Below are 19,259 nucleotides of genomic sequence, written 5' to 3'. Positions count from 1 at the left end.
TATGACTATGCATTTGTCTCTCTGTGTCATGTCTTGCGTTTGGTCTCGTCTCAGTATATGAAGATTTCAGGCTCATGCATTGTTCATTGGTGAATCTTTTCTAAGAAAAAGGACTTTCTAGGCAACTTCCGGAGGCACTAAGCAATAATGGATTTTAGTTTTGCAAAGTACGTTGGAGATCTAGTACAACCCCTACGAATGGGGAAACTGAGGTCCAGAGAGTCTAGGAGATTTGCTTGGCACTTGATGGCAGAACTATTTCCCCTGCATGTCCTTTTCTGCTTGCCTGTGCCCTGTGGCTGCCCTTGCACTTGGCAAATAACCCCGCAGGGCTATTTGGAGTCAGGCCCTGCTGTTTTCTGTCTCCGTGCTGACTAACGCAAGAAGACCCGGCAGGGCAAGCAGGGCGGCCTTCCCAGAGCACAGTTCTGTGCAGACATTTAGGAAAAAATAGAGGAAACATCATGGAACATGTATGCTATCCTTAAAGCGTTAGCTTTAGCTTTGACTGGCCTGTCTTGATGACTTACGTTTATTTTCTCAGAATTATGTATATTCATGTAAAAGCCTTTTGGAAATAATATAATAAGGATGGAAATAATAAAAGTATATTTAGAAACATAAAGTGACCCAGTATTATCAGGATTTCATCATTTCAGAGGAACTTTTCCAAGAAATTCAGTCCAGAATTAAATTGGGGGAATAATAATTATACCTTAAACATTTTTGGTAGACCAGGGGCTTGAATATGATCGTTGAGATGATTCTTCTAAGGAAAAGCTGTGTCTGCTTAGCTTTGCATTAAATACTTTACCTTTGATATTTTTCCTTAAGTGTCTCTAAATCACAGTGCACATCATAAAACAGGCATAATACTCTCCCACGTTCCCTGTCTTTCTTTGTGACCATTACTTTAAAACAAAAATAAAAACAAAAAAACCCAGCCAATTCTTTGACCTTCAAAGGCAAAAACAGAAACAAACAAACAAACAAACAAACCCAGCCAATTCTTTGACCTTCAAAGGCCATGTGTGGGTATTGGGTAAAAATCAATATCACATGATTCGTGGGAGAAAATTGTCATTTTCTTAAAGCAAACTTGGGAAGGGCTCTACCACGTGCTTACTGGACCCTCCTGATAGCAGCAAAGCTGCAGGAGTTTTGCTGGACTTCCCCTGAAGCTCAGGGCACCCATCACCAGATCCACTGTTGCACAAGCCCCTTTCTTTCTCCCAAAAACACATTTTTGAGGAATTCTAATGACTGCTATTTCCCGAGGCATAAAGGAAGCAATGCAGGTATAACTCTGTGACTGAATGGAAGAGCCACATGCTCGTCTGTACATCAGGTGGAATGGCCCTGATGGATTTAGCTCAAATCAAAGATTGTTTTCTTCTTTTAAAAAAATCTGTTAGAGTCCTTCCCTTTGCCTTCCTTCAGTTTTTGTGTGTAAGGAGTGGAAAAATCAATAGAGCCAAGGGCAGCAGGATGGAATAACTGACCCACCCTCCCGTGCTGTATGCAAGCTGTCATCTGACCTCTCTGTTTGTTTTACAATTTCCTACCAGTAATCATCGATTCCTTGCTTAGGTGACTTCACTTCTCATCGGACTATGATCCAAATCTTTGGAAGCTGTCTGTGGCTTTCTACCTGAATTGACTTAAGTGAATAATCAGAAAAGAAATTGTTGTAATATTGGCTCAAGATGAACCGAGGATTAATGTCTGGAAAGAATGTTCTGTGCGTGGTGTGTCTGGGTTGTCATCTGCCCTGTTGTTTGTGTAAACGTATGAGTCCTTCACGCTGAGATGGTGCTCCGGGTGGTGGGGATAAATTACTCTGAACCTGTTATCCTTTCTACAATGAGGACGTGCGCAATTGTTTGTTTTTCTGCCCTGTGGTTACAGCGGTGGCCCAGTTCCAGAGATGTTTACTGCTCCCAGTGCTGGCCTGTTCCTAGGTTTCCTTTATGTTTTTACTCCATCTTTTTACAATGTGTTTCAGCCTGTTTGCTCCTTAGGAATATGTTTGTTCACTGGCTGTTTCATGGTAACATTATTTCAAGATGTTTCGCCATACCCTTGTCTTTCTCTTCTCCGCTCATATTGTTTCTAATTTCCCTACCAGAACCTTCCATGGTGCCCAGGACAGTCCTGGTTTTCTACCTGTTGCCCTACTGTCATTCCCAGTGGTTCCCCCTCCCCCCTTTTCCCATTGAAAAGGGAAGGCGTTGAAATGAAAATTATAGTGGTCTCCTTACCCAAAATCGTGACTTCTCTCAGATTTTATAACCAACTTCTGAGACTCTTTATTCCAGGGAAAGACTGATTGGGTAGGTACTTAATTTACAGCCACCCTCCCTGGTCATGGATGAAATCATAAAATGGGACCAAACCCTGAACCAAACACTAAGTAATAAGTAGGTCCTAGTAGATGATTCTAAATGACAGACCAGGGTGAGAAGAACACTTTAAAGTCTTCTAAACTTTTCTAGCCATTGCTATTTACTCAGAAGCTGTGGATAATTCTGGACTTGTCAGCATGACTACCGTAGTCTTTATTTTCCTCCTTTCCCCAACACATTTATTATGTTTGCACAGACTGTGTACCAAACACTGCTCTGCGCACAAAGCTGTATCAGAGTGTATCAGATAAACCCTCTACTGTCACAATGTTTATTCCAGGGAATGTAGGTGGAGTCACAAAATAACGAGTTAAATAATTAAATCCAAAAAATCAGATAATATCGTCTTATTTTTTGGAAAAAAAAAATGATATGGTAGAAACTGAAAGTTGTCACGGAGCATAGCTCAGGAGGAGAGACCGAGGAGGCATCCTCAGAGGAGGAGTCATTTAGGAAGAGAACCAAATGGTAAGTCGGTGCCGGTCACAGGAGGATGAATGGCAAACTCATTCCAGGGTGAGGAAACCATGAAAGCAAAAGTCCTCAGGGGGAGGGAGCTTGACACATTTGAGAAACAGAAAAAAGGCCAGTGAGATTGGACTTCATGGGAAAGTGGAAGCATGCAGGGGGTGAGGCCAGAGAGAGACAGGTCAGGTTGGGGCTGAGGAAGCAGTAGGGAGGGGGCGTGGCAAAGAGCTCAGACCAGCCTCCAGGCGAGTATATTTCTTGCGATATTGACATGTCACAATGTGCATGAACTAATATTCTAGCTGTTTCGTGCAGAATAGGATGACAAAGGCAATGGGAGAAGCAGAGAGGCCAGTTAGAGATCTCACCATGACCTGCTGAAGAGCTGGATGAAGGAGGAGAGGAAAACGAGGGATCAAGTATGCATCCTAAGGACTGGCCGGAGGAAATGGACTGACAGGAGGCATCTAGCAGGGCAGATGGTGGGCTGGGGGCAGGTGGAAAACTGAGAGTTTTGTGTTGTCATGTTAACTAATCATGAATCCCAGTAGATTTCCAAGTGGAGATGTCAAATGGAAAGCTGGCTGTTGGATCCACAAGCCTGGGATTCAGGGCAGAAGTCAAAGCCAGAGGTATTGGTATATAGTCTGTATTTGAAGTTATTGGGCAGAACTGGATAATCTAGAAGGAAAGCATAGCAAAAAAAAAAAAAAAAACCATCCAGGCTCAGCAAAGGAGAATGTGATGTAGGAAAAGCAAGAGAGTGGGCGTCATGGAAACTGAGAGAAGAGGTGTTTCAAGAGGTAAAATGTGTTCATAGGAGCTGAATGCTGCCGACAGGCTGGCAGACGGGAGAGACCTCTGCACCTCCATCACCAGCAGCTGCGACCTCTGCATCTCCATCACCAGCAGCTGCATCTCCATCACCAGCAGCTACGACCTCTGCATCTCCATCACCAGGATAGCTCCTGGGAAGAGGCCAGAAGCCCTGATGGGAGAGTTTGGGGCAGAGTGAGAGGCAAGGAAGTGGTTCCAGATTCTTTCAGGAAACTGATGTCTACAGGAGCAAAGAAATGGAGCTCTTACTAGTTGGAAGCAGGAAATCAAAAAGGGTGTTTTGTTTCTTTTTTTAAAAGAAGCCAGAACCCATTTGTTTGCAGATAGAAATGGTCCAGTAGAGAGAAAGCAATGATGGAGAAGGAGAGGTGATGGTGTAGAGTAGAAATGAATGGTTGACCTTTGAAAGGAAAAAAAAAACAAAAAGAAAACCCTTCATCCTTTGAAACCCGAGCGCAAGCACAGAGATGGGAGGACGCTGAGCTTGCTAGGCTGGTGGGGTTGGTGGCAGTAAGGTGAGGGATTCCTCTCCATTTCCTTCTATTTTCTTAATGAAGGATCAAGCGAGATCAACAGATACAAACTTTAGGAGGATGCTGTATTGCAGAGGTTCAATGGGGACCACTTTGATCTGACCGTGAGTCATACATCCTTAGGTGACTTCGTGCCTGTGGTTCTGGACTGTCTGGACAAGATGCCCTGTGTGCTGTGACTACACCATCAAAGTCCCCAATGGTTACTGAGCTGAGAGGTGATTTGCCCAGATGTTCGCATGCAGTCTCGGCCCAGTCTACATTTCCAGTGTTTTCTCACATTTGTCCATGTCGCCATGTCTTTCTGTCTTCTGTTCCTCTCTTGAGCCTGACCCTTTCTGGGCACTTGTTCCCATCATTTTCCTGGCTGGATTATTCCTAGCCTACTCCTCCAAGGGAAGTGGGTTAATTCTTTTCATCCCAGTTGAGATCACACGTTCAGAATGAAGATGTGATCTCAAAAATCACAACTTCTGCTCTTCCTCATGACCGCCGTCTCCCCCTCCAATCTGAAATGAACGAGTTCTGTCTCTGGACCCCATAGGACTTTCACTCATTCATTCATATCCACCCATTCATTCATCCATCCATTCACTCATTCAATAATATTTCAGGATCTTCAGCAATGTGCTGGAAGCATGCCAGGCAGGCCCCAAGAATATGGGGGGGGGAGTGCGCAAATTGACCTGGTCCTTGTCTTCATGCTTACAATCTAGAAGAGACTATGACAGAGCAGATGCCGTCAGTAACTTTATACCCTTCATCCCTTTATTTTTAGCTGGGCAGGGATCACTCAGCATCCACTACATTTTTCAGACTTCCCTGCAGCTAGCTGTGGCATGTGAATACGTTCTAGCCAATGGTTTGTACATTGAAGCATTGTGTATAGTTTATGGAATGTAGTCTTCAAGTGAGAGGGCATCCTTCTTTTGTTTCTTTTCTGTTTCCTTATTTTGCTGTTTGGAATGTAGTTCTGGCTTCCAGATTTCGATCAGCCATCATGGACAACGTGGTGGGGTCAAATGCTGAATCTGATCTGAGGAAGATCCTAGAAGGACCCTGGGCCCCTGGTTCTTACAGAGCTCTCTTTTCAGCTCTGCACGCTTTAAATAAGAAATTGATCTATTAAGCCACTGGTATTTCAAGTTTTCTGTCATACACAGTTGTATCTTAATAAAATAAGGGCTAATAACCCAAAATGCAGGATGCTGTCAGAACGTTTCATGTCCTGCAGTCTAGCAACTCAGAGGAGCTTTTCCGGGGCTTGTAGCTGAGCTCAGAAGGAGGGTTTGGAGCTTACTACAGCCGTGGAAGGAGAGAGTTCCTGGTAGGGTGGGGGGGACAGAACTATGAAGACACTAGACAGGAGAAGAGGAACACATTCAAAGAACCACAGACTGTGGCTCGAGCAGAGGAAACCGGTGGTCAGGGGGAGACGGCAGAAGCAGGCAGGGCCAGATTCCCCATGACCTTGGAGGTCATGGTGGAAATGTTGTCCTTTACTCTAAAATGAAATGGGAAGCTATTTAAGAGTTTTATGCAGATATTTCAATGATCAGATTTGGGCTTTTATAATATGACACCTCTGTAGGGAGAACTTACTGGAATTGAACAAGGGTGGATACAGGAAGACCACCTGGGAGGTTGTTACGGTGCTATTTGGTCCACAGAGGAGGGGGAAGAGGTGCCAGGATGTAGTGTCAGAGGGTCAGGGAAGGGGTGGGGGGTCTGGCTTCACTGGGGTTTCCCTTAGATGGGAATTATCTCCTCTGTTGCTTAGACATCTCCATATATACGTCCTCTTCTACATCACAGGCTATATTTTACCCGTCTTTGCATTTTCTCTCTCACCCAGCAGAGCACCTTGCTCACAGTAGGTTCTCAATGCAAATTTATTGATTTATTAAGGGATGGGTGAAGAAGCAACGGTTGTATAATTTTTCCCAAAGGAACCCAAGGATGCTCGCAGAACGTGCTGGAAAGCTCCTCTGAGACTTGTTTCTTTGCTGACTCTTTGTTTTTGTTTGTAGCTATGGCAGCATAATCTGGAAGAGTAGGTCTGATTTTGCAAATTCATTTGCCTATGAAAACAGCCCGTATTGCAGCATCATCAGCACGAGCGGCGGGAATGGTGCAATGCAATCTGTGGGCTTTGGCAAATAGAGTTTCTGAAGGAAAAAAATACAACTTTAACCCACTTGCTCTTTTGCAATCATGTAGCAATATCTGTAGGAGGCCAGCGGCTTTTCCCCTTGGTAATAATGTAGGTTGAGTAACAAATGATTTCACTCTGTCTGGTTAATTATTACGGGTGGTTTATCCATTGATTGAAAGCTCTTTGCAAGTATCAGGAAATGAAAATAGGAACAGAAAACTCCCTCCCATATTCCAAGAATTGCTATCGACTGGAAGAATCAAATGTTCCCCGTTTAGCAATGTCATTCCTAAGCAGTGCTCTCATTTAGGGTGAAACAGTTCATGGACAGAAGCTCAGGAAAAGACAATGCCACTTTCAGAAGGGCACACATCACCGATGTCAGCGAGACTCACTCGACACAGGGAGACAAGGGTGCCTGCAGACCACTGCACAGGGATGCTGCAAACAACAGTCTTTACAAGAATTCATAATTTGTTCCTACTTTTAGAGGCGCATTCAGCATTTTGAATGGTGGTGTTCCCATCACCACAATCGTGAAAGAGAAGAGTCAGTGAAGCCACCAAAAGTTCACAGTGACCCCGAAAGAGGCAGACGTTGCAGAACTTCAAGAGTTAAAGACCAGGCCAAGTGTAAAGATACATCAGACGGCCTCCTGAGAGGTGTGGAGGGAAGGCGCTCTTTCCCAGCAGGTCACTTTGTTTACTACTTACATATAATTGTTGACAGCTCATCACGAATCGATCTGACTTAGATACTTCCCGGAACAAGGTAAAATACATGAGTTGAAAAGAAAATGCATGAATGTAGGTATGTTCTCCATCTCTCTCTCCCTCTTTCTTTCTCTATCCCTCTCTCTCTTTCTCTCTCTCTCACAAACACACACACACACACACACACACACTTATTCCCAATCCATGAATTTTGGAAAGTCACAACTCTCTTAACCATTATGCTCCCAGTTATTAATCAGCCAATTTAAATAACTAAGAACAACTAAGTCATCCAATAAAACTAATAACTACTTCCGAAAGAAAATTTGTCAATTTGGAGGCTATATTATGGGTTTTTTCACTGCATGATTGCTTTCGTTGCCCATCTCATCTTGTGAATGTCAGAATTAACTCTTTGTCATTTACAAACAATGTGTGACTGTGCAGATGTAATTTCCTTCCTCTTTGCCACAGATTTTATTTTAATGACGAATGCCTTATAAACTCACTGCAGAAAATTTAGACAACACATAAGAATAAAATTACTTGAAATCCTATTTTGAAGACTTTGTTCCATATTCTGGATTTTCTTAAATATGCAAATGTATTCAATAGATTGGTTGAGATAACAGTGAACTTTGATGGCACACGTGTCAGGCATAGTTGTATATACTCTACCGGCATCAGCTAATTCATTCATCCATTTCTGCATGACTTTGCATTTTTTATTATGACTTTTTAACATTCTTCTGTATATGCTTTTCTCTATCATTAAAAATTCTTAGTAAACATGATCTTTAACTCCTGTGCCTTTTATGGGATAGATATATACCAGAGCAGATTTATGTCACTCAAACAATTAACGTTTCCAATTTTTCATTAATGTAAATACTGTCACCTACTATAATTGTATTACAAATATTATTCTGATGAAATATTATAGCAGTTACTTTTCATAAATCCTCAAGTGTGTTTCTGATTGCAAAATTAAGACAGATTCCCAGAAACAAAATGCTGACTCAAAGACTTGGAATATTTTCTATACACAGTATTTTTAAAGGGGAATTTTTATAGTAAAAAGAATGTTAGTTTGATCAGATTTGCTTGTTAAAATGCAGGGACCAAAAATGAGTTAAATATTCAGATTTCTCCCCAAACAGGGGAACTGAGCCCCTAGTCAATTGGATATTTGTTTCTAATCCTATTCTAGCTTTATTCAAATTCCCTATGGAAGTGGGAAAGATCACACACAGTGCTCACTGTTTTGATTATTGTTGACGAGGAACCAGACTTCCTTTGTAAACATCTGGATGCTGCCAAGGGCGGCAGGTTTGTCACAAGCATATCCCTCGTGTGAGCCTGGACAGGACATCTGGGAGCCAAGGCTGGGGTGCCTGGTGCCCAGTGAGGCCCTTCCTTCACCCCTTATTCAAGAGGACATTTCCAGCTCCATTTCCCCTCAGAGCAAACTAAGCCAGCAGCTTTGGTCAGGACCCAGAGAGCATCTCTGGGTCATCCGTGCCTTTGAAATCTCATTAGTGCCTTCCACATAGAGAGAGCGGATTTGGGGTCCACGTGGAAAGCCTCTGTTTTACTAAATTGCTGACATCATCTTCCTTCTCTGCTGCTCTTCCTTGAAAGTAAGGACGGTGGTGCTTAAAACAGAACTGAGTAAACTTAGTATAGATGCAGTATAACTGAATAAGGCTCCATTTGGGAAACCAAAACACAGGAAATGAGAGAGATCTTCGCAAGGAAGAACCAGTTTGCTCATTTTAGCCCACTTCACACGTATGAAAACTCATAAGATAGTAGAGTAAAATTGAGAATACATCCCTGAAACATGAATCAAGCATCTGTAATGACAATGAAGAAGAAAATGGTTATGTGATTTATAAAGCATGACGGGGTGTCAGGATAGACACTGGAAATTTTACTCTGATCTGATAATTAAGTGATAGGAGACATGTTGGCAAGATGTTGGATTTGGTAAACTACTTTGCATATTTGGTGATATATCCAAACCCAACTCATACTGTGAGAAAAATACAGATGTAATTTTAACAGCTTTATTGAAGTATGATTAACAATCATAAAATGCACATATTTAAAGTGCACAATTTGCTAAGGTTTCGCCTGTGTGCACATCCATAACTGCCACCACAGTTAAGGGGATGCACGCATCTATCATCCCCAAAACTTCCTCATGATCGTTTGTCATTCTCTCCCTCCCACCGCGCCCCCCCGCCTCCTCCCCAGGCAACTGCTGTTCAACTTTCTGTCAGGGTTGATTCGATTGCTGGAATGATATAGAAAGGACCAAATGTACCCACTCATCCTCTGCTTTAAGAGTAAACAATGCCATAACAATGCCTTTAAACAATAAGGAACAGTGATGTTATAGAAAATCTTGGTTGTGAGGGGGAAAAGCTCATAGTTATGTGAATTATACATTTTCCATCTCCTACCCTTTCCTACAGTCTATCTTGCTGGACCAGAGAGAAATGTGTGTGACAGTGCAAATGAGATGTTCACCCATGACCACACCAGCAGGCGATGCAGGTACAAATTCCACTGGTCAAAGTAAATGATGTCAGCTGCGACAGCAGCTTAATAAATGAAACAATGTTTACAGCTAGACTAAGACTTGGCATTTATTAAGTACTATGTATCTGCTACTATGCTATATATTTGATGTGCAATAGCTTATTTTTTCCACTTGATTTCCCCCCAAATTCTATATACAATTTTCATTTTCACATCATGGTTCTTTCCTTTAATATTATTCTGTATGCCTTTTCAGTGTTATTCACTAACTCAATAAGCATCTAAGAAACTATGTCATAACTTCTTTATATCATATCATATCATAAAGACAATACTTACAGCTAGGAAAAAAAATTGATAAAATTTTCATTTGTATAAAATCCCCTGTAACATACCTGTGGCTTCAGTTAAGGTAAAGACAAAGAAGTAATTTGGGGGGAATTTGTCCCAGAGAATATGATTTGAGGAGAAGAGAACGGGACACATAAGTACAGTCAGAATGCAGGCGATAGCTCGGATGAAGGGCAAGAAGGAATCTGTTACGAGGCAGGAGAAAGAAATCAGAATATATGCAGGAGTGCAGGGGCAGACCGCTCTGGGCCTGGACCAGTGGGCTGTGTGCTAAACTGCATATTTAACACATTTGTTGGGTCCAGAGAGAGGACAGGAACGGTGGGCCACCTTATTAGCCTGTGTGGTTCCCTGGAACCATGGGAACTCCATCAGCTTGCTGCTGCACGGAGCTGCAAACCACTCACCCTGAAAGAGGGTTGTGAAGAGTATATCCAGGGTTCTGAGTAGGCTAGGCTAGATTTGGGGTCTGTGGTTGGTAGCCTGCATCAGTAAGATAATCCAGTCCTCCTATATTACATCACCAGCTATCTCCAGGAGCTGAAACACTTTGAATTTGAATGATCTGCTACAAGTGGGAGGTTTAAGACTTCCTATAAGCCCACAAGAGAGTTGTTTGAAAAGTTTATTTTGTGAGGAGAGGGACAAGAGTTCACTTTCATTCTTCCTTGGAGAATGTGCATGGTCTGGTCCTCAGAGGTGTCACAGATATATAACCCCAGGGCCTCACTGAAGAAAGTGGATGGGGAAAATGGACCAGTAAGCACGTGTCCACAAGCCCCAGGTCAGGCATCCATCTTGCTAAGAAACCAAACAGAACCTCTCAGGTCTCCTCTAGGCCAGTATCTGCTCCAAGGAAGCAGTATTCTAAGCCACATCCAGTGCTCAGATTCCCTCTACCTTTTCCTGCTAGGGTTCAAGCTGTTTATCTTAACTCCTGTAGCATTAATTCACCAATTCTGAGAACAGACATTTTCATGTGTAGAGACGTGGGCATGCCCTGAGGTTCTGGTTGTAACTGTGCTTGTTTGTTTTCATTTTCTCTCCAGCTGGCATCTCTCTGCCTGGAGTTTCTGTCCATCTTCTGTTTTCTACTAGCTTCCTATCTGATGGTTAGGCTAACCATTCTGTCTCACTTCTCATTTGACACGGATTGGTTTCCCTTTCCTGTACACATCATTTCCCCTCTATCTCCTCCAGTTTCCAAGGCACCCTTCAGATTGTGATGTTCCCCTACACACACTCCCCTCCCACCCCCACCCCCAGCATGGTCTGAGCAGCTCAGGTGGTCCCCCTCACTCTCAGTCATTGTTCAGTTGGAGGCGTGAGCGGCTCAGAGCCTGCAGTGTGGTGCTGTTAGCCTAGACGGCCCCTTGTTGCCAAGCCTGACCCCCTATCTGATAGGTGCCCAACCCGGCTCCCAGGCCTTCCTATTCTGGACTTGGACTTCACACTCATTCATGTCAAACTGTGGCTTGTCCAGCTTGTGGCATAGGACCCCCTGCTGCAGTGCACTTGGGACATTTTTGGATTCAGACCCTGAAATTCATTGTATTTGCCAACCCTCACGCTGTTGGGACTTGCAGATTTGATGACATGTCTTCCATCTTTGTATCAAGTCACTGATAAAAGCACCAAAGAGAGCACGAGCTGAAGCCTGCACAAGACCCTGCACAAGATCAACACTAATGGTTATGGAACTTGATACTGGTTCTCCTCTCTTAGCCAAAGCTCCAGCGCCATGGGGTGGGAGCTGCAGTTCCCATTTTTGTACTCCTAGTACTAAGCAGAGGGCCGAGAACCAACAGGCATTTTACAAACAGATGTGGATTGGATAAGATGCTTGCCAAAACGTTTTATTTTTAAATTTCATCTAATCTGTAAGGGTATTACAAAATACCATGTTATAGTTGATTGAAATCCACGTAATTGCTTCTTAAAACATTTCTGTGAAATCTGGGTTTAGTAATCCTCTCAAGAAAGGACTCGTGACTTATTCTTCTTGACTCTTACTGGATCTTAGTTATCATTGTTTTCTCTTTAGCTGTTCTCAGACCATTATTATAATAAGCTTCTAGATTCTTTCTCGGGATGTACTTTAAATTCACTAACCTGTAGTTTGCCTTAAGTGAATTTTCTTTTCCATTGGGGTTTTGAAATGCCATTTATTCACTTTTGGTTTTGGCAATCTTTCCTTCTGCTCTCTGTTTTTCAAAGATCCCTCAGATGTCTCAGCGATCACATTTACAGAAGTTCTCTGGCCCCTGAGTTTCATTTAGGGAGCTCACAGACTGTCTACCTGCTTTACCCACATCGGGTTTCTAGTCTTCTGATGCTGCCCTGAGCTGCTGACCTCCCGTTCATATCAGCACATCATTGTTTCCAAGATTATCTTCAGGATAAAAAAATTTTTTTAAATGAGGGAGCCAGAAAGAAAGAAAGAAAGGAAGGAAAAAAGGAAGGAGGGAGGGAAAGAGGAAGGGAGGGAGGAAAGAAAGGAGGGAGGGAGGGAGGGGGAAGGGGCACCATGTTGAACACTTTAGAGCACAATCTCATTAAGTCCTCACACTGCCCTGTGAGGCAGGGCCTGTTTTTCTCTTATTTACCAGTGGTCACTCTGAGGCACAGAGAGTGTGGGTCTGGCTTTCCAGACTCTCAAACACATACTTTAAATCTCTTCCAGCTCTTCTCTGACTTGTTATCCTTTTCCTGTATCTTCCCCTTTCTAATGGGCCCCTTAACCAGCTCTCCACTCTCAGTAGCTTCCACTTAACTGTCCTTATTTTTTTCCTTTTCTCACAGAAACACTAAAAGATTTCCACTCTTCACAACTCTACCCTGCAGTCCATGGCGATGACCTAGAACATTTAGCAGCGTTCCAACCTCATTCAACACACACGCAGGCCCTTTGCCTCTGCATTGTCTTGTCCCTGAAAAGTAGAAATGTGGGTTGGGGTTACTTTGACTCAGATGGGGGTTGGGGGGAAGCCTGCCAGAGAGAGGAGAAGAGTCGGGTATCATAAGCATTTGGGGAAGAAGAGGGGATATCCTGTAGCTGGTCCCGGCTCCCTTCCACGGGGCAAGGGATAGGTTTCTGTTTACAGAGGGAAACATTTAATCAAGACCGCATTCTTCAAAACCCACATGTATTTCTTATCACATCCACCCAAGCAATCTGGGGTCCCACACAAACGTGCAGTGGCTTCTGGAGAGGAAGTTTTGGTGAATATTTTAGAAACAATAACAACAACAAGAACAAAAGCACAACCGGCTGGCACAGTCTGAATCTCAACGATCTCAAGATTCTTCTTCATTTTGAGACCTTCCGAAACAATACGAACATTCTATTTGGTAAGTCAATAAGAAAACTCACTGACACAATAATGCTCTGTCTTTCTCAAGTTGGGGTGCCGACATAATGGAGAAAGTCCCTGCTCTGAATGTCTCCAACCATATGAAGTTTAAAAAGCATGCAGCTGGGGGTCGATGTTGGGTGAACACCCAGGATTACGGGACAGACGTGAACCTCCGCGAACCTCCGCCTGGCTGGACGCTTACAGGTTTCCCTTCATCCCCTGAAGAACTGCTAAAACCAGCAATTAGGAACCGTAAACACCAGTACTTTGCCTGGAGGGAAATTGGGACTTCAAGATAAAATATCTAAGAGATTTGAAATCTGTCGTTAAACACAGCCTTGGTCTTAAATGTTCATAATCCTTTCCCTGCCCTTGACTTTCTGCAATAACTTCTTTCTGAATTTCTCTGTCTCTGTTTACCAGTTTACTTTCTTAGGGAATAACCTCCATAAGCTACCAAATGATGAACTGTTTTTCATTCATGTGTTGTTTTTCCAGCCCCCTTAATTGGAATAAATGAACATATGACTTGACTTTTAACCTACTTTTCCTTGTGCTTAAAATAAAAGAGTATAGCATCATTTATGTGTGTCTGCATATATGCATTAATTTATTATCAATCCCAAGGACCTCACCAGTGTGAACTGGAGATTAAGCAAAATGGGAAAAATTATTCTCACCCTTTGCTGTATCTAAAATCAATGGCACAACAAGAATAAAATGGAGTAATGATATATCAGATAGTATCTTTACTGAAAGGCTACTTATAGTTGTATTTTGGACAAAGAGAGTTAACTTAGTATCTTTTGCTGAAAACTTTTCATAATACAGTTGATTCTTGTTATTCGCGGTGGTTAAGCTCTGTAGTCACTGTGAACACAAAATTAGTGAATACTGAGCCATTGCTCCTATAGGAAATATAGGGTTACGTTCCTGCAGGCTTCTGCTTATGACATTCTCGCCAACCAATCAATTCATACCTTTGTTTTATGTATGTTTCTGTTTAAAGACACCTTATTTAATAGATACTGTTGATTTAATAATAATAATATTGAAGTCGTGGTCAACAGCCCTGTAACTCAGGCCTGAACAAAGCTGATCTAACACAGGATTTCTACACAAGGCTCATCACAGCCTTCTCACCCCTAGATACACTGGACAGCACTACAGCACCATTGGGAGCCATTTTAAACAGCAAAATCACCAAAAAAGGCACAAAAAGAATCCCTGTTTACAGTCTGAGAGCTGGGACAAGAAGGCAGGGCATCCCTTGTTAGCTCTTAGCTGGGAACATGCACAACAGGCAGCTCAGAATTTTTGCCACTAAGTCTATGTCAGTGAATGAGTAAGTACCACAGTATTGATCTGGGGGTTACCAAGAAATGTAATGAGTTGACATATTTGCAAATACAGGATCTGTGACTAATGAGGATCAGCTGTACTCCTGAAAGAACCACTTAAGGCATCTCTATTCTGTACTATTATATATTCTGTACTAAATATATCGGCAAATACATTTTTTGCCAATACTGATTCTGTCACTTCTGAATATTCCAGCCTTCCTTACTTAACTTTATCTTCTTTTTTTTTTTTTTTTTGTGGTACCCCGGCCTCTCACTGCTATGGTCTCTCCAGTTGCGGAGCACAGGCTCCAGACGCGCAGGCTCAGCGGCCATGGCTCACGGGCCCAGCCACTACCACGGCATGTGGGATCTTCCTGGACCGGGGCACGAACCCTCATCCCCTGCATCGGCAGGTGGACTGTCAACCACTGCGCCACCAGGGAAGCCCAACTTTATCTTCTTAAAACAATCTTTTGGAATTAAAAAAAAAACAATTCCTCTGGTTCTTATTCTCCACACCAACCCTCTAATTCAGAAGGATTGCATTCTGGTTGTTTGTGGTTAACATGTAAACTCAGTGATGGGAAAGGAAGGTCAGAGGATGCTGTTGGTGTGTCCCACACACATCCCCCAGCCCATCCCAAATACAGCTTGCAGACATGCCCGAGGACATTCTCTGTCCAGAGGAGTATGCTAGACCCACAGAGGGCAGACCAGAAGTGAGGCAGACAGCACCTGCAGAGTGATACGTCATCCCAGCTCCCCCCCGCCTCAGTGGGATGACTCTGGGGCATTATCCCAGCAGGACATTGCCCTGTCGGCCACAGCACTCACCTGCACCGTCCCTGTCTCAACCCCGCACGTTGTGGATTGCCTCTCACATTAATCACTTTTATTCAAATCCTCAGTGTGGGTTCTGCCTTTAGGGTAACTCACACTAAGGTAGAAACATTTTCCCTGGGAATCCTGATGGAATTTGCTTTTCTGTAGAATTGTTTGAGCTGAGAGAGGCCCTAGGGCCCAGTGGAAAGGATGCTCATGGGACTCTGGCCTCGGCTCCACCACTGCCTAATTCCTTGGTGCCCTTGTAAGTTTCCTAGAGCTGTTGTAACTGATCACTGCACACTGGTTCACTTAAGGCAGCAGAAATGTATTCTTTCACCATGTGGAGACCAGCAGTCTGAAATCTAGGTGTTGGCAGAGCCATGAAGGTTATGAAGGTTCTGAAGGCCTCAGGGGAGAGTCTGTTCCAGGCCTGTCCCTTGGGCTCCTGTGTGGCTGGCAGTCTTGGGTATCCCCTGGCCTGTAGGGGGATATCCAATCTCTGTCTGTGTCACTACATGTCAGTGTCTGTGTCGTTTTTCCTCTTCTTTTTATTTATTTTTATTTTGGGCTGCATTGGGTCTTTGTCGCTGCATGCAGGCTTTCTCTAGTTGGGGCAAGCCAGGGCTACTCTTCTTTGTGGTGCGCGGGCTTCTCATTGCCGTGTCTTCTCTTGTTGTGGAGCATGGGCTGTACGTGTGCGGGCTTCAGTAGTTGTGGCTCGTGGGCTGTAGAGCGCAGGCTCAGTGGTTGTGGCACACGGGCTTAGTTGCTCCGTGGCATGTGGGATCTTCCCAGACCAGGGCTCAAACCTGCGTCCCCTGCATTGGCAGGTGGATTCTCAACCACTGCACCATCAGGGAAGCCCTCCCTCTTCTTATAAGAACATCAATCATTGGATTAGGGCCCACCCTATGACCTCATCTTATCTGTATTCCATCAGCCAAGACTCTATTTCCAAATAAGGTCACATGCACAGGGGGTTGGGACGTGAACACGCCGTTCTGGGGACACAATTCAACTCAGAACAGCACCTGTCTCCCTTGTCTATAAAATGCAGGTATTTGATGGGGAAGATGATCTCCAACTTTTAGCTCTGTAGTTCCACAATATAAACTTCAAAGATGAGTGTTACTTTCATTGCTATTGTTCTTTTTCTCTTTATTCTCTTGCTTTGCCATTATCACCAGAGTAGAAATCATATTACAGTTCCTCTAAAAAGAAATACACATATCACTTCACATTAAAATATAGAAAAAATAAAGCATACATCAAATTGATGTCTCTTAAAATAATTACATTCTCATCTCTAAGCATTTAACTTTCTAATTCAACCTAAGATTCTCACTGAACTTTTATAAAATATTTTGAAAGCACTGGGTGAAAGTAACAATTAGTCATGACACGGATTTCCTCCAAGACCATTATGTTTCTTCAGATCCATTGCTCAGGTACAATGAGATAAAAAATTAACGTCACAGTTTTATCTGCCCAGGACGCAACGTGGGTTTGCAAAGTTCAGGGTGCCTTCCACACAGTTTAATTTCCCCTGCCAGGGCATAGGGATGAATAGAGCTGATGCTTTTATTTTTCTTTAAGCTGTAATGTTTTTGACGCGACCGTGGACTGCAAATGGAAACAACAGGTATAAATCATATCATTTACCCTGGGGAGCAAAGCTTGAGCAAATCTGCTCTCCTGGAAGGTTTTGCTTTTTTGTTTTTTTTCCTGATTGCTTATTTTGTAAGATTTTCACTTTTTAAAAATGTTCCAGGGCTTCCCTGGTGGCGCAGTGGTTGAGAGTCCGCCTGCCGATGCAGGGGACGCGGGTTCGTGCCCCGGTCCGGGAAGATCCCACGTGCCGCGGAGCGGCTGGGCCCGTGAGCCATGGCTGCTGAGCCTGTGCGTACGGAGCCTGTGCTCCGCAACGGGAGAGGCCACACCGGTGAGAGGCCCGCATACCACAAAAAAAATAAATAAATAATAAAAATAAAATGTTCTGTTTATGCTACAGCAGCCAATGGAAGTAAAAGGAACCTACCTTTGGAAGGAGGTAGCAAGTTGTTTAGAGAGCTGTGCAGCATATCCGGTGAAAGGCAAGAAGATGCCTGGCCCTAAGTACTGATGGGAGCCGCGCGGGCCACCGAGCCTGGACCCCGCGATGTCTGCCGGGCTTTGGTGACAGGAAATCACATGTCGTTTTCAGCTGCTGAGAGAGACAGATGCACCCAGATCGATATCACTGTCCATTTTCAAAGAGGTATTGTGATCTCACCAAGCATTTTTACCCAAGCAGAACAACAAAACTTTTATTCCATCAGACCTGGCAGGAGCCTCCGGGGTCTTTTCCCTTTTCCAAATCAAAGGCGTGAATCAAGGCTTAACAGGTGATTGGGGTTCTTATATTTGGAAACCCCCTTCAGCTAAAGGATAGTACGATCATTTTGATCTAATTATTTTGTTTGTTGGAGTCGGTATAGAGAATGAGCGAAGAGCAGCAGTGACCCTTCTGGCCTTTCCTGAATTGAAAGAAGCGTGAAGTGGTTGATCTGTCTTATGTGCTGATGAGTAAGCTTGTCACCATCCCACCTGTGGCATTTGTGTATCATTTCAAAATGTTCACGAGCTGTTTTCTTAAGATGGTCAATTAAATATGAGTACTCTTGATGTGTGATGAATGGGACTCTTGCTTTCAGAAGTTACCCAGGCAAAGTCAGGTAGAGAATTGAGGTGATATGCTCTGAAAGAAAAAGGGGAAATTGGTTTTACTTTTCTTTTTGCATTCACAGGATAATCAGCTTAATTTTCCACTTCTCACCCATGGGCGCACAGGAGGATGGGCACTGCCAAAGGGAAGCCTTCCAAGCTTCCATTCGTATTTTTGCCCAGGGGCATCCACCATCAGACCATATTAGTGTTTCATGACCAGATGCAATAGGAACGGGACATTACAAGAGTCTTCCAAGGTCCCTCCAATGTCATTTTCTACAGGTATTTCCACAGGTGGTAGGATGAGGTCTTAGTGCCACATGGCTGCAAAGTGAGAAAATGGCAAAATTTTGTCTACTATACATTTTAAGAGCTGGAGATTAAATGACATCCCCGAGGTCATCCCAGGGCAGAAAGAGTGGAGGATGCTTGCTAAGTCCCCAGGCACTGCTCACTCAATTGCCCACATGGTGAACTCCCAAAACCATGGTTTTAATTCAACTAGACTCAAGTAGAGGGTGGCTGGCTCCCCGATAGGTGGGCCCCCCAGAATCAGAGAGAGATGTGCCTTTCTCAGGCAATTGGGAACTTTTCAGTCTCTCACATCATGTTCCTAAATATGTATCTTTTCATCAGCTAGCTACACTGGGGACTTGTTTTAGTGAGAACAAACTCAGAAGGACAACACCACGTGGGAAGCATCCTGATCGTGAGTTCCCGCGTGCTGTGACCGTGGTTCTCAGCTCCTTTCTCCCGGTATCATCACCCGGCACACATGCTCATTATCATGTTTCTTATAAGAAGGTTTTCGGTAAGAGAAAATAGACCAATGGTTTATTTAACAAGGAATAAAAATACATTCTTCAGGACTGGCTTTGGGTAGTTCAAGGCTTCCAGCCTGGACTGGAAAATGGGCTGACATCTAGCACCTGCTCGTAACGTCCCAGAGCCCGAGGCCACGTTGAACGGATACGCCCAGGAAAATCTGGTGGCTCATCGTTCACACATTCTTGTGTCACG

General features: G+C 43.6%; 1 long non-coding RNA gene across 2 annotated transcripts; it reads left to right on the top strand.

Moving 5' to 3' along the window:
* Positions 1–6,618: 6,618 nt before the first annotated feature.
* Positions 6,619–15,014, top strand: LOC309974825. Of its 2 annotated transcripts, none has more exons than XR_014326920.1 (3): positions 6,619–7,169; positions 9,592–9,673; positions 13,412–15,014. It is a non-coding gene; the product is annotated as an uncharacterized lncRNA (long non-coding RNA). The 2 variants fall into 2 exon arrangements; XR_014326921.1 differs by having other exon boundaries at positions 13,181–15,014.
* The last annotated feature ends 4,245 nt before the right edge of the window (positions 15,015–19,259 follow it).

The sequence above is a fragment of the Leucopleurus acutus genome (genome assembly GCF_964270905.1).
Source record: "Leucopleurus acutus genome assembly, chromosome: 18".
NCBI lineage: Eukaryota > Metazoa > Chordata > Mammalia > Artiodactyla > Delphinidae > Leucopleurus > Leucopleurus acutus.
Note: the sequence above shows the minus strand (reverse complement) of the source record. Positions and strands in the feature narration are given on the sequence as shown.